The sequence below is a fragment of the Bufo bufo genome, chromosome 9, assembly GCF_905171765.1.
Source record: "Bufo bufo chromosome 9, aBufBuf1.1, whole genome shotgun sequence".
Taxonomy (NCBI): Eukaryota; Metazoa; Chordata; class Amphibia; order Anura; family Bufonidae; genus Bufo; species Bufo bufo.
This window is the reverse complement of record NC_053397.1, coordinates 214,248,035-214,261,008: the sequence shown is the minus strand read 5'-3', so window position 1 is coordinate 214,261,008 and position 12,974 is coordinate 214,248,035. Positions and strand designations below refer to the sequence as shown.

At 43.5% G+C, this 12,974-nt stretch overlaps 1 protein-coding gene across 2 annotated transcripts in view; it reads right to left on the bottom strand.

The window, feature by feature from the left end:
* NEGR1 (neuronal growth regulator 1) overlaps nucleotides 1–12,974 on the bottom strand; it is a 505,555-nt gene that overhangs the window by 189,288 nt on the left and 303,293 nt on the right. The window lies entirely within an intron of this gene.

Here is a 12,974-nt window from a genome sequence, read left to right as displayed (position 1 = left end):
CTAGTGCAGGGGTGGAGCATAGCGATGTGTTGTGCCTAGTGCAGATGTGGAGCATAGCGGGGTGTTGTGCGTAGTGCAGGGGTGGATTATAGCGGTATGTTGTGCCTAGTGCTGGGTGGAGCATAGCGGTGTGTTGTGCCTAGTGCAGAGGTGGAGCATAGCGATGTGTTGTGCCTAGTGCAGGGGTGGAGCATAGCGATGTGTTGTGCCTAGTGTAGGGGTGAAGCATGAAAGTGTCTAGAACAGAGGTGTAGCATGAGTAAGCTGTGCTTAGTTCAGTGATGTATTATAACAGTGCATTGTGCCTAGAGCAGAGGTGGAGCGTGACAATGTGTTGTGCCTAGTGCAGGGGGGCAGCATAACAGCGTGTTGTGCCTAGTGCAGGGGGGCAGCATGACAGCGTGTTGTGCCTAAGTGCTGGGAGGGGCAGCATGACAGCGTGTTGTGCCTAAGTGCTGGGAGGGGCAGCATGACAGCGTGTTGTGCCTAGTGCAGGGGGGCAGCATGACCTCGCTCTTTGGTATTCTTGGAATTCTTGTACCATGCTCCACCCCTCAGGCTCTGCACAATACATCAGTTTTGCCTGGAGTTTTTCTTTAAGGAAGATTTTATTTCCTGCAGATTGAATGTCAGAGGCACTAACATGACCGTGATTTACTACAGATTGTTGCTTTTTGCACAGTCATTTTTTATTGAAGTATAATCAGAACTCTCTGTTATCATTTTAGGGCTGTTATTGGGGCTCGCATAGCAGATTAAAAAAATAAAATAAATTGTGGGAAATTTATAGTCACTCTCTCTGTTGCAGGTGAAAAGTGCATGCTAATAGAACGCTGCTCGTTGCGAAGGAGAAAAAGCTCCCACGGTCTCGAAACTCAGTCTGACTAAATAGAAGAGGGAGATTTATTAGCAGCTACCAAACAGCGTGTGTGACTGGAAGACTTTCTAACAGCTGCTTCCATGGATCATTTTTATTGCCCTACCATTTCTGCAGATGACAGGCACAAGTAAATATTTTGGTTGGCATCTGTAGAATGGATCTGGTAATGGGCAACCTTCCTAAATGACTACTCACGTTCTCTTTTTGCTACTTTGAGAAAACTCTTTTTATTGCTTTTGCTCTTCGTTACTTGCATGTTCTCGCTTTCGTGTCTACTTTGTGCTGGTTGAATTGGTGCTTTCTCTCTAAGTAAGGCCTCATGCACACGGCCGTTGTTATGGTCCGCATCCAAGCCACAGAGGCTCCGTGTGCTGTCCGCATCCGTTGCTCCGTTCCGTGGCCCCGCAAAAAAAATATAACATGTCCTATTCTTGTCCGCGCTTTGCGGACAAAAATAGGCAGTTATATTAAAGGCTGTCCGTGCCGTTCTGCAAATTGCAGAACGCGCACGGACGCCATCCGTGTTTTGCGGATCCGCGATTTGCAGACCGCAAAACGCACAACGGTCGTGTGCATGTAGCCTAACTTGCATCCATCTCCTGCTTAATCACAAGATGCAAAATCTGAAGGCTAAAAGACATGTCTTCATCTTACAAATCACCGATCTTTCTCCCAAAGTCTATAGAAGTAGTCCTTTACCGTTAGTGGGAACTTGCCAGAACTTTGCTGGACCCTGCTTAGAGGACTACTGCTCTACTACTATAAAATCAGAGCCGGTCGGCAGGACATTCACTGTGCCTTGTAGGGCTTGTTCAGCTGGATGTAAAGATACCTTTCACTTAACAATTCAATGCTTTATTCTGGAGAAAAAAGAAACAAATGAGCAGTTAAGTGCACCAAGGGCGGGCCCAAGACACTCTGGGCACTCTTACTCCTGCTTTCATTACTCACCGTCTTGAGTTTCAGGTTCCTTCATAGTCATCTCGCTTGGCCCTGTCAATCAAGGAGAGAGAGGGGCTGGAAGTGAAATCAGGAGGAGCAAGGGTGCACAGAGTGGTTCGGCCCCACCCTTGGTGCACTTAAATGCTCATTTACATATGGATTAAGAGTCCTTTTTTCTCCAGAATGAAGCAATGGATTTCTAAAGAAAAGGTATCATTACATTCATCGGAGCTAGCCCTACAAGGCACTGTGCGTGCTCTTACAGTGAATTTCTTTCTGACAGGCTCCCTTTAAAAGGTATCCATGATTTAAGAAAACTGTTGATACGTAATAAGGACATGTCAGAAGTTTTAGCCGGTGGGGGATCGGGTGCTAAGACTCCCTTGGACCAAAATGAAGGGGCCGAAGAGCACCATAACCCTCTGCTCTTCTCGGAGAACCATTAAGAACGTACATTGGTGGCTCTGCTCTCCAAGGACACATATAAAGGAAAGACTAAGGGGGGGGTCATTTATGAAGAAATATACGTCACTTTTTGGAATATTTTAGGTGCAGATTTTGTGGCAAAATCAGTGTCTTTACCGAGGTGGCAGAAAAAGGGGGCATGGAGTGGGCAGGGAAGATGGACGGCCAATTAGTCACATTTGCCATTTTCTGGTGTGGAATATGGTCAGCAAGGTCACACCAAGCGTCAACGTTATGTAGAGGCCTGCGCAGCTAGCGCTGGGGTATTAAGACCTCCACCTGGTGTTCAGAGTGTAAATTTGCACATACATTTATTGATCAGGGTGCCGGTCACTCTCCTTCCTCAGCCAGCCACTCTCCTCATATCTCTGCACATTGATCCTATGTTCCCTGCAGGGTGGTCATTAAAAATAACTTTCTTCTCTGCTTGTCAAGGAAGAAGCAGAACCTCTGCAGTAACATGGCAGCATGGCCGAGAACACTCCAACTGCAGGGGAAGTAAGAAGGGATTATATTGTCAGCTGCCAGAGGGGGGAGGAGACTGATTCTGCTCAAAGCTTGCCTGTAAGGGGGACACGTAGTTACAAAAAATGATTATAATGTATTTTTATTTTACAAAAGCTGCAAATAACATTAAATTAGCTTTTAACAGCCTTTCGTTACTTTTAATATGAAAATGATTCACGGGATAACCCCTTTCGAGTTCTACATAGCTGCTGAGATCTGTCCAAGGTCCTGAAATTAAGAAAGCGTCTGTGCAGAACATTACACAACAGCGACGTGTCATCCTGAAACTCAATTTCTTATATCGTCATCCTACAAAAGGGAAGATCGATAACAGTTTTCCCTCGTACAGACTCATACACATGGATGTTTTTCTACATCCATTTGTCATGAAGTGAAGGGAATACAAATGGAGATTGCATTAGATATCAGTGATCCGTATGATATATGGATCTTGCATGTACTGTATAGCAAATGGGTTTTTCAGAAAAACACATTACCGAGCACATTGCTCCCGTCAATACCTTGTTATTTCCCAGTGGTTGAAGACCCAGTGCTCCAGTGCTAGGTACTATACAACTATGGGATCCTGATTCAGAAACTTTGGTGAGATGAATGTTAAAGAGATCACAACTAGAGAGGAGCGAATTTCTTAAAAGTTCGCTTTGGCTGATTCACCGAATTTCAGATTTTTTTTTATTTCATGACGAATTACTTAATCGCGAAGCAGCGGTTGCCCCTCAGATGCCGCGTTCATAAATGAGTATAAAATTAACAATAAAAAAAAAGGAAATCAAACTTACCGCCTCCATTTACTCCCGACGGGCTGGCCGCCGCCATCTTGCTTGAAGATCTCGGCCAAAATCCTGAGCGGCACGAGATTGCGTCATCATGCTGACCGGCGTGATGATGTAATCTCACGCTGCATAGGATTTCGGCCGAGATCTTCAAGCAAGATGGAGGCTGGCAGCCCGTCGCGAGCAAATGGAGGAGGTAAGTTTGAATTTTTTAGTTTTTTATACTATTTCCGGTTAAATCGATTTGCTGACAGGAAGCACGAGGAAATTCGGCTTCTAGGCGAATCGAATTTACCCTGAAATTCGGATCGAATTCCACTTCGTGGGATTAAATTCCCTCATCTCTAATCACAACCTGTTTAATATGAGGTCCAGCAAACAGCTGATGTTCATGAGGCTGCAGTGACATAAGGTGGGAGTTTCTTCCCAGTTGACAAATGTAAGGCTTTAAAGGGTATGTCTACTGTTGCAACCCCATTTTCTTGCCTTTAAAAATCAGTCAACTTTGGACGTAATCTGTATTAGAAATTTCCTACTGTCTACGTGTGCAGCTTTTACAGAGACCTATGCATCTCTATGGTAACAGACTACAAACTAACCCTGTGTAGTCTGATCCTGCAATCATGTGTTACTCTATTCCATCCCCCTCTTCGTGCTAACTGTCATAATGTTGCGTCCACCACAAATTATATATATTTATATATCTTAGGGAGCTGTAGATACAGAAAGTTCGGTCTATTATCAGAATTTCTGTCTTTATAAACCACTGCAATCCAAAAATAACATGGGATTGACGGGAATTAAATATCCCTTGTGGTTGCCTTCTGAGTCAATCTACAGTCATCCATTGGAATAGAGTATCTGCTTAGAAGAATCTTCATAAGACATCCCCTTTAAAAATGAAGAGCACTATCTCAAAGGTTGTGTCTAGGACTCCCATTTGATTGCCATCTCCATCACATATTATAACTTTATATGATAGTTTATTTTGTGTAAAAGCTCTGACTTGTCTAATTGAAGGGGTTGTCCTCCTAGACCTCCAGCAATCAGCTATAATCTGTGGGTACACCTGGGAGCAAGCATTTCAAGAAGTATTCCCAGCTCATTGTGTAACTAGTGGGGGTCTCAGAGATCCAACCTCTGGACCCCAACCTTATCTTAAGATAGAAGGGGCATGCTTATGCCCTCTTTGTCATCCAATAATGAAGTCCCCTGCACAGTCAGTGGTCGGGAGCGCTGTAGGCAGGGGCCACAATAGTCATCTTCATTCTCAAGACTGGTGGGGTTCTAGAGAACAGATCCTGACTATCATAAAGTGATGGCATATCCTAACCATCACGTTATGAAATGGAAATACCCACTGCATTTCCCCACAGCACCTCCTCAGGAAAAATGAAGTATTACACAGTGTCTAATGAAATCAATGGGTTGTCCACGTAAGGAACTGATGTTTCAGGTCCAACCGGGGGGGTACCAACCTTTTAATTCTTCATTTCATTTCTAATCATACCACTGCCCTGCTTTCTTATGCTGCTAATGTTATGTGACTGGGAGGACTATGGGCTCCTAAAGCCTCGAGCCAAGTTGCTGTTACCATCTATGCAACCCATGTTTAGAAGCAACCATCTGAGAGCAGCTCTGCAATCTGCCTACACTCTACACCATTCGATTGGTTGTAGAAATATATCCATGCGGGAAAGAGAATTTTTGGTTCTTGAACAATGCAAAGGTTTTATTTACTAAAGTCTAATCTTGTGTGAGTTCTGCTATTTGCTTTCCTCTGGTACGCTGCGCAGGATGATACGTTTAATCAATCCACTCATCCTGCATTTTCACAACTCATTTCATGTGGCTTAGTCAGCCGTATAACATGTTAACCGTCCTCTTGGCTCGTCGTCTGCAAGATGTTTAGTTTGTTGAAGTGGATATACTCTCACTTTAATTCATATCCCCAGTACACCGCCCTGCCGGCTGCGCCGTCTCCTCCACTGCAATGCTTAAGACTTGAGCAACAATCAGCCGGGACGCTGTGATTTGCAGCTATAATCTTCTCTCTTCTCTGAGATTACGAGAATGTGCAACCAAATCAAATCATGTTCTTCTGTTCTGTGGCTCAGCAAGTCCTGAGCTGGAGCATATTTTCTAATGTGTTGGGTGAGGTGAGACAGGTTTTCATGTCTTTAACTAAATTCCCTGCCTGATACAAGGAAGATGCATGGCAAGAAAAGACAGAAGAAAACACCAGAACTAATATAAAACAAGGGGAATTGAATAGAATATTTGATAGGAGACATAACACTCTGCAAACAAGTCCAGTTTTCTACCGCACTGCATTAGGCTTCGTGAAGAATAAAATAGAAGGTTGGCACCAAAGGTGCACAAAGCGTAGAATCAGGTCTTGCAGCCTCCCAATAGAGGAAGAGGGCTCCCTAGCTTTCCCTATTCTCATGGACCTTTCCTCTTAACATATATATTAGCCAGAAGAAATACGATTCTTGGTCATACCATTCTTTTCTTGCAAAGGAGTTGAGGGGATGTGGGCTTCTTCATTTTGAGGGAAGTCATCATGCTTTGGTGGCATGAACCAACTCCAGGAAAAGAGCTTCATTTTTATTTTTACCTTTAATCTATCATCATTTTGGCAAATTGTAACCAGAACACTCTTACAATCTATAAGAATGTGCTTAAAATTACAACACACTCATGAGTATGAGGGCATGTCCTTGTGGCTAGTGCAGGGTCTATGGGGAGCCAGCCTAACCTAATGATTTTGTCTTTTACCATGCAGGCTGCATATTGCAGCCTGATTACCTTTTAAACTAGAGCTTGTTGGTTTGTTGATTCCTTCAAAAACACTTTCCGAGGGAAAAAATCTCTACGGCTATGAGAATCAGAGATGAAACATGAAGCAATTATGAGGTAGGTCACCCATTGCTATAGGAAGCAGATGGTACAGTATGAAGGTGGTATGATGTGAGCTTACTGTCACTAATGCATTTTGCAGATGGTTTCTCAGTGCCTATGCACAAAGAAGGTAGCACTGTATGTAGACATGGACCCCTATGCAGTTGGAGGGTTATTTGTGGGTGTTGGCCTCCTCACAAGAGCTTACAATCAAGGAGGAGACAGGAGGTGACACAAAAGGTAAAAGTGCCTTTTTATACAATGATCCAGTCGTAAAGTGGATGGGTAAGCACTGCAGTGACTGACATAGAGAGGGGGCTTCGGTGGACAGACAGATGAGCCTGACTGCTGCATTCAAGGGAGAGTTTAGAATAGGGAAGACCATGAATGAAAAAGCTACAATGAGGGTTTCTGTTTTCTCCACTGTAAGAAATGAGTGAATTTCAGAGATGCTTTGAGGTGCAAGTGATTAAATATGAGGAGCGAAGGAAAGCATGCTGTCTAGGAATTATGGCCATGCCATACACTGAGAAGGAAATTTCAGGTTTAGGCAAGTTAGTAGATGGCAGAAACACAGGTTTTTTAGTTTCTGAAAAATATAATTTCCATATTAATACATGGTAAGAGCTTTAATTGGGATATAGTCACCACAGGTGCCACAATATTAAAAACCACCCACGTGATTAAAATGGGATGGGAGCACCAAGACTTTCTGTTGTGGGTGGTGAGGAGCATGGTGGCCTAAAGCAGAACAAAATGTTGGACTTGATGGACATGTGTTTAAAAGTTGGAGCTGATGGACCTGTGTCTAAAGGTTGGACTTGATGAACCCATGTGTAAAGGTTGGAGTTGGTGGACCTGTGACTAAAGGTTGCATAGTGCAATGATATTAACCAACACTCAGATGACAATCTCAGACCATGTAATTGTTTCTATTGTTACACCATGACCGATTGGCCACAGCACATTTTTTTCAATGAGTTGTGGGGATAGTTGCCTGTCTACAATTGTGCAAAATTTGAACTGTTCAGCCTAAAGGGGTTCTCTGCCATTTAAATATTGATGACTACCCTCAAGATAGGTCATCAATGTCTGATTGGTGGGTGTCCAACTCTTGCCACCCCTGCTAATCAACTGTTTGAAGAGGTCAGCGATGTAATGACCATCAGTCACAGGTTCTTCCCACTTCTCAATCTCATTCACATGAGTGGGTTTGGGCTGCAATACCAAGCATAGCCACTGTGCAATATGTGGAGCTGTGCTTGGTATAGTATGAAGAAGCTGCATCGCTCATACGAGGTGAGGAGGTCAGACCTTCACCACTATTCCATGCCAAATTTTTTCTGTTTTCTGAAGTTATCCTAAAAATTATCTCTGAACCCAGTCACCAAAATTCATATATTATTAAAATAAGCACAAAAACAGCCAATGATATTGCTAAACCAGAGAATGATGCAACCACAGCAAGACCTATCCAGTATCTGATCATTTCTGTCCAAATGTCCTCCTCGGCTGTGCCTCGCCAAGACTCTACTAGACATATTTCTACTTGAAATATTTTGATGCTTAATTAATGTTCCCGTCGGTGACGAAAAGGAGCATTTAATTTGTCTTCCTCTTCAATCACTGTTATTGCTGGCTGCCATGAGATTCAACATCAGAAGGTGGACGTTCCTGTAGAGAAACCGACTGTTTCCATAGCAGCACTATGCTTGCTTTCGGATCTGCGATAAGTGGGTGATTTTAATATGTAAGTGTATTCGTTTAAGAGGTTTTAAAGAATTTCATGAAGAATTAGCTTCAAAATCTGCTTTTAATGTGTTTGACACTGACTTACAGGATAGCTACCTACAGGTGGCACTAGAGAGACAGTTTTATTTTGTCTGGAAGAGAGCAAATTTGCATACTTTTTCCCAGGAAGCATTGCTTGTAAGACTTCCCACATCATCAGCTAGATATGCTGAATGAGAAGCAGTGCCTCATGGTTTAGTTGTCATCCCAAATCATGTTTGAAGGATGTTTTATGGGTCAGACATTGACTTAGGATAGCTACCTACAGGTGGCAGTAGAGAGACAGTTTTATTCCTTCTGGAAGAGATCTAATTTGCATACCTTGTAATGAGAGCAGTAACACAAATTATTGGAGATATTAGAACAACTTGACATTCTGCTGATATCGATTGGTGACCAACTGGTCAACCAGAGCTGGGTCTTATAGAATAATATATTATGTTTTTTTGGAATTTTATTGAAACTGCATTCTGTACTTCTTTTTATTATGTTCCATAAAGACATGTGTTGTATAGGGAAATTCAAAAGTTCTTCTAAGGCTTGTTTCACATCTCAGGTATGTACTTTGGTAGTTGAGTACACCGTATCCATCATAGCTGGATGCCACCGGGCACCACTCAATTTACTATAATGGGATCTGATGGGGATACGGAGTGTTTCCGGAGCTGACGGAAAAATAGTGCTGCGTGCTGGAACAGACTACAGAAGTATACACTGGAGAGGTGAATGAAACCTATATCATAGTATCATTGTTGGGTACGTAAGTTATTCCATATGCCAGTCAGGTCAGGTCAGAACTAATGGAGAGATCCAGGAAATTACGGGCTCTCTAGTGGGTGTGCATTGAATAGACATCACCGCACCAATCCCTATGATCTGTCCCTGGTCCTGAGGAGCAGACGGCCTCTTCTGAAAAGTTCCCGTCGAGGTCAAGTCCTTTACCAGGTTTCCTTCCTGGGGTATGGACAGGACATCACTTCTACTGTGGATGGGACCAGAACTATTCTTCTGGCGCATGTGCAGATGAGGTAGACTTAGGAGTTTATACATGAAGAGGGAGAAAAATAGTACTGGCTCCGTCCACAGCGGAAGGGCCATGCTGTCTAGATCTGACACTTTAATACAATGTAAAGTATTCAGTATACTGTACAGCTTGTATAACAGTGTAAATTTCATGTGCCTTCAAAATAAACCAACACACAGCCATTAATGTCTAAATCCCTGGCAACAAAAGTGACTATACCCCTAAGCAAAAATGAGCAAATTGTGCCCAAAGTGTCCATATTTTGTCCTGCCATTATTTTACAGCACTACCTTAACTCTCTTAGGCATGGAGTTCACTAGAGCTTGACAGGTTGCCACTGGAATCCTCTTCCACTCCTCCATGAGGACATTAAGGAGCTGGTGGATGTTAGAGACCTTGCACTCCTTCATTTTCTGTTTGAGGATGCCCCACAGATGCTCAGTAGGATTGAGGTCTGGAGACATGTTTGGCCAGTCCAGCAGCTTTACTCTCTGTTTCTATACAAGGCAGTGGTCGTCTTGGAGGTGTTTGGGGTCGTTATCATGTTGGAATAATGCCCTGCGGCCCAGTTTCCGAAGAGAGAGGATCATGCTCTGCTTCAGTATGTTACAGAACATGTTTGCATTCATGGTTCCCTCAATGAACTGTTGCTCTCCACAGCCCCAAACCATGACACTCCCACCACCATGCTTGATTGTAGGTAGGACACACTTGTCTTTGTGCTCCTCACCTGGTTGCCGTCGACACATGCTTGTCACCATCTTAACCAATATGTCTGTGAAGGTTCTCATTTATCCAGGTATCATTTTCAAGAAATCTACAGTAAGTCCAGTTGCCTTGATTTATTCTTTACAGATATCTTAACCAATAGTTTATCTTGGTCTCATCAGACCACAGGACATGGTTCCAGTAATTCACGTCCTTGGTCTGCTTGTCTTTAGCAAACTGTTTGTGGGCTTTCTCATGCATCATCTTTAGAAAAGGCTTCCTTCTGGGATGACAGCCATGCAGAGCAAATTAATGCAGTGTGCGGCGTATGGTCTGAACACTGACAGGCTGACCTCCCCCCCTGTAACCTCTGTAGCAATGCTGGCAGCACTCGTACGTCTATTTTGAAAAGGCAACCTCTGGATATGACACTGAGCACGTGCACTCAACTTCTTTGGTCAACCATGGCGAGGCCTTTTCTGAGTGGAACCTATCTTGTTAAACAGCTGTATGCAGTGGCGTAACTATAGGGGTCGCAGCGGTCGCAGTTGCGACCGGGCCCCTAAGCCAGGGGGGCCCAGAGGGCCCCCTTTGCCAGTGGTAACGATCGCGGTCACAGAGTGATTTAAAAATGTTTAATCTTATAATGGCCAGTCAGGTCGTGGACCGGCGGGACAGCGCTGCACTCTCACAGTTAATTACATCCTACCCCACCCCTCGCCACACCTCCACCAATCCGGCGCTGCTTTCTTGCTGTAATCTCACAGTTCACGCGGGCCCGCGGCGCACGTAGGATGACGGGAGTGGAGCAGTCTCCTCAGATAAGGTGTGCAAATGTGCAAACACCGCTGGCTTCTTAACTCACAGAGGGGCACCTGGCAGTGTGGCACAGTGGCAATACACAGGGGACTGGTATGGCAGCAAATCCTTCATAGGGGCCTGGCCTGGGGGACAAAATCATGACATATATAGGGGTAAAGTGAATTTTTTTTATATATATACAGAGTGGTCAAAAAATGTAATATATACACAGGGGACAAATGTAATATATACAGAGGGGCAAAATGGATTTATATAAAGGCAGGGGCATTACGACCCTATCGTTATGACCCTGCCCTTGCCCCCTGTATATATATATCCATTTTGCCCGCTCTGTATATATTTCATGATTTTGCCCCCAAGGCTGGGCCCCTATGAAGGATTTGCTGCTATGCCAGTCCCATGTTTGACGGGAAGGGGGGGTCGGGCCCAGTGGGGGGGCCCCAAATCAAAGTTTGCCCCGGGGCCCATAGAACTTTAGTTACGCCCCTGGCTGTATGGTCTTGGCCACCGTGCTGCAGCTCAGTTTCAGGGTGTTGGTAATCTCCTTATAGCCTCGGCCATCTTTATGTAGAGCAACAATTCTTTTTTTCAGATCCTCAGAGAGTTCTTTGCCATGAGGAGCCATGTTGAACTTCCAGTGCCAGTATCAGAAAGTGTGAGAGTGAGAACACCAAATTTAACACGCCTGCTCCCAATTCACACCTGAGACCTTGTAACACTAACGAGTCACATGACATCGGGGAGGGAAAATGGCTAATTGAGTATCATTTGGCCATTTTCACTTAGGGGTGTACTAGCTTTTGTTGCCATCAGTTTAGACATTAATGGCTGTGTGTGGAGTTATTTTGAGGGCACGTCCAATTTACACTGTTATACAAGCCGTACACTGACTGCTTTACATTGTATCAAAGTGTCAGATCTTCATTGTTGTTTAATGAATAGATATAATAAAACATTTACAAAAATGTGAGTGGTTTACTCACTTTTGTGAGATACTGTACATTCATAATTTACAATGATCGATTAAAGGTTTGAATAGTGGAGCTCCTCTTTAAAGAGATATTGCCAGATATTACACAACAGTCAGCAAATTCACAAACTGCGATGCATAAAACGGACTATTTCCCAAGTACACTGTTTAATTTATCGAAACAAGAGGAGCCTCTGTAGTTAATGAACGTAGCATATGACTGCCGCACGGCCTTCATATGAAATGTGGGAATTATTTCCGTCGAAAATCAAACTGCTCTTAGAGGCAGAAAAGTAAAACGTACACAAATTACCTACCGTAAATCTGCATCCACCAATAAACCCTAATGCAGTATCTAATACAATTTATGAGGGTAAAATAAAATTAGATTACCGTACTCTCTGAATAGCTCATTCTGTGCTCCTTCTGAATTTTTATACAGGACTTTTCTCCAGCGGTTAGTACTGTGTAGGGTTATAATGGAAAATTCATCTCTTATTCATGTATTCATGCTCAAACTGATATCGGGAGATGAAAGCGCAAACACAATGGGAAAGAGAAAGGTTATAGGGCGGGAGGTCAAGGAAAGGAACCCAGCGTGAAAAAGCTCATCTTCTTCCGCTCCACTGTAGTGGATTGGGTCCAGAAGTTCAATCCTCCAATAGGAAAAGGGATCAAGGCCATCAAATAACTTGCTGTCATTTAGAGGGTTAAAACATAGCAAGCTGCCTATGGCAAAAAGCATATATATTACTCCTGAGCCGAAAACCATGGAAATCTGACCCTCGAAGCCCTCCTTTCTGAGTAGTCTAGAAGGCTCCTCGAAGGAACCCACTTTTATAATAAATTTTGTTAGGAATGTTCTTCAAAGAGCTATCACACCTCACATGGTTTCTTCACTACTTCTTTCCTCTTCCCGTTTCTTCAACAGCACTTGCCAGGGAGAGGACTTATAGCAATATGTTCCCAAATCCGAGTTCCTTTGGCATTGCTAAGGATTTTTTTCCATGAAATACTCAACAGTGGAAACAACAATGTACATGGGAGAATTTCAAAGTATGGACCCCAAAAATGGGTGATACCAGTTAACAATCAGTAACTGAATGTCCTTTGCATGGGTTGAATGGAATTTAATTTCTTAGATTCGCGAAAATACTGGACCCTTAT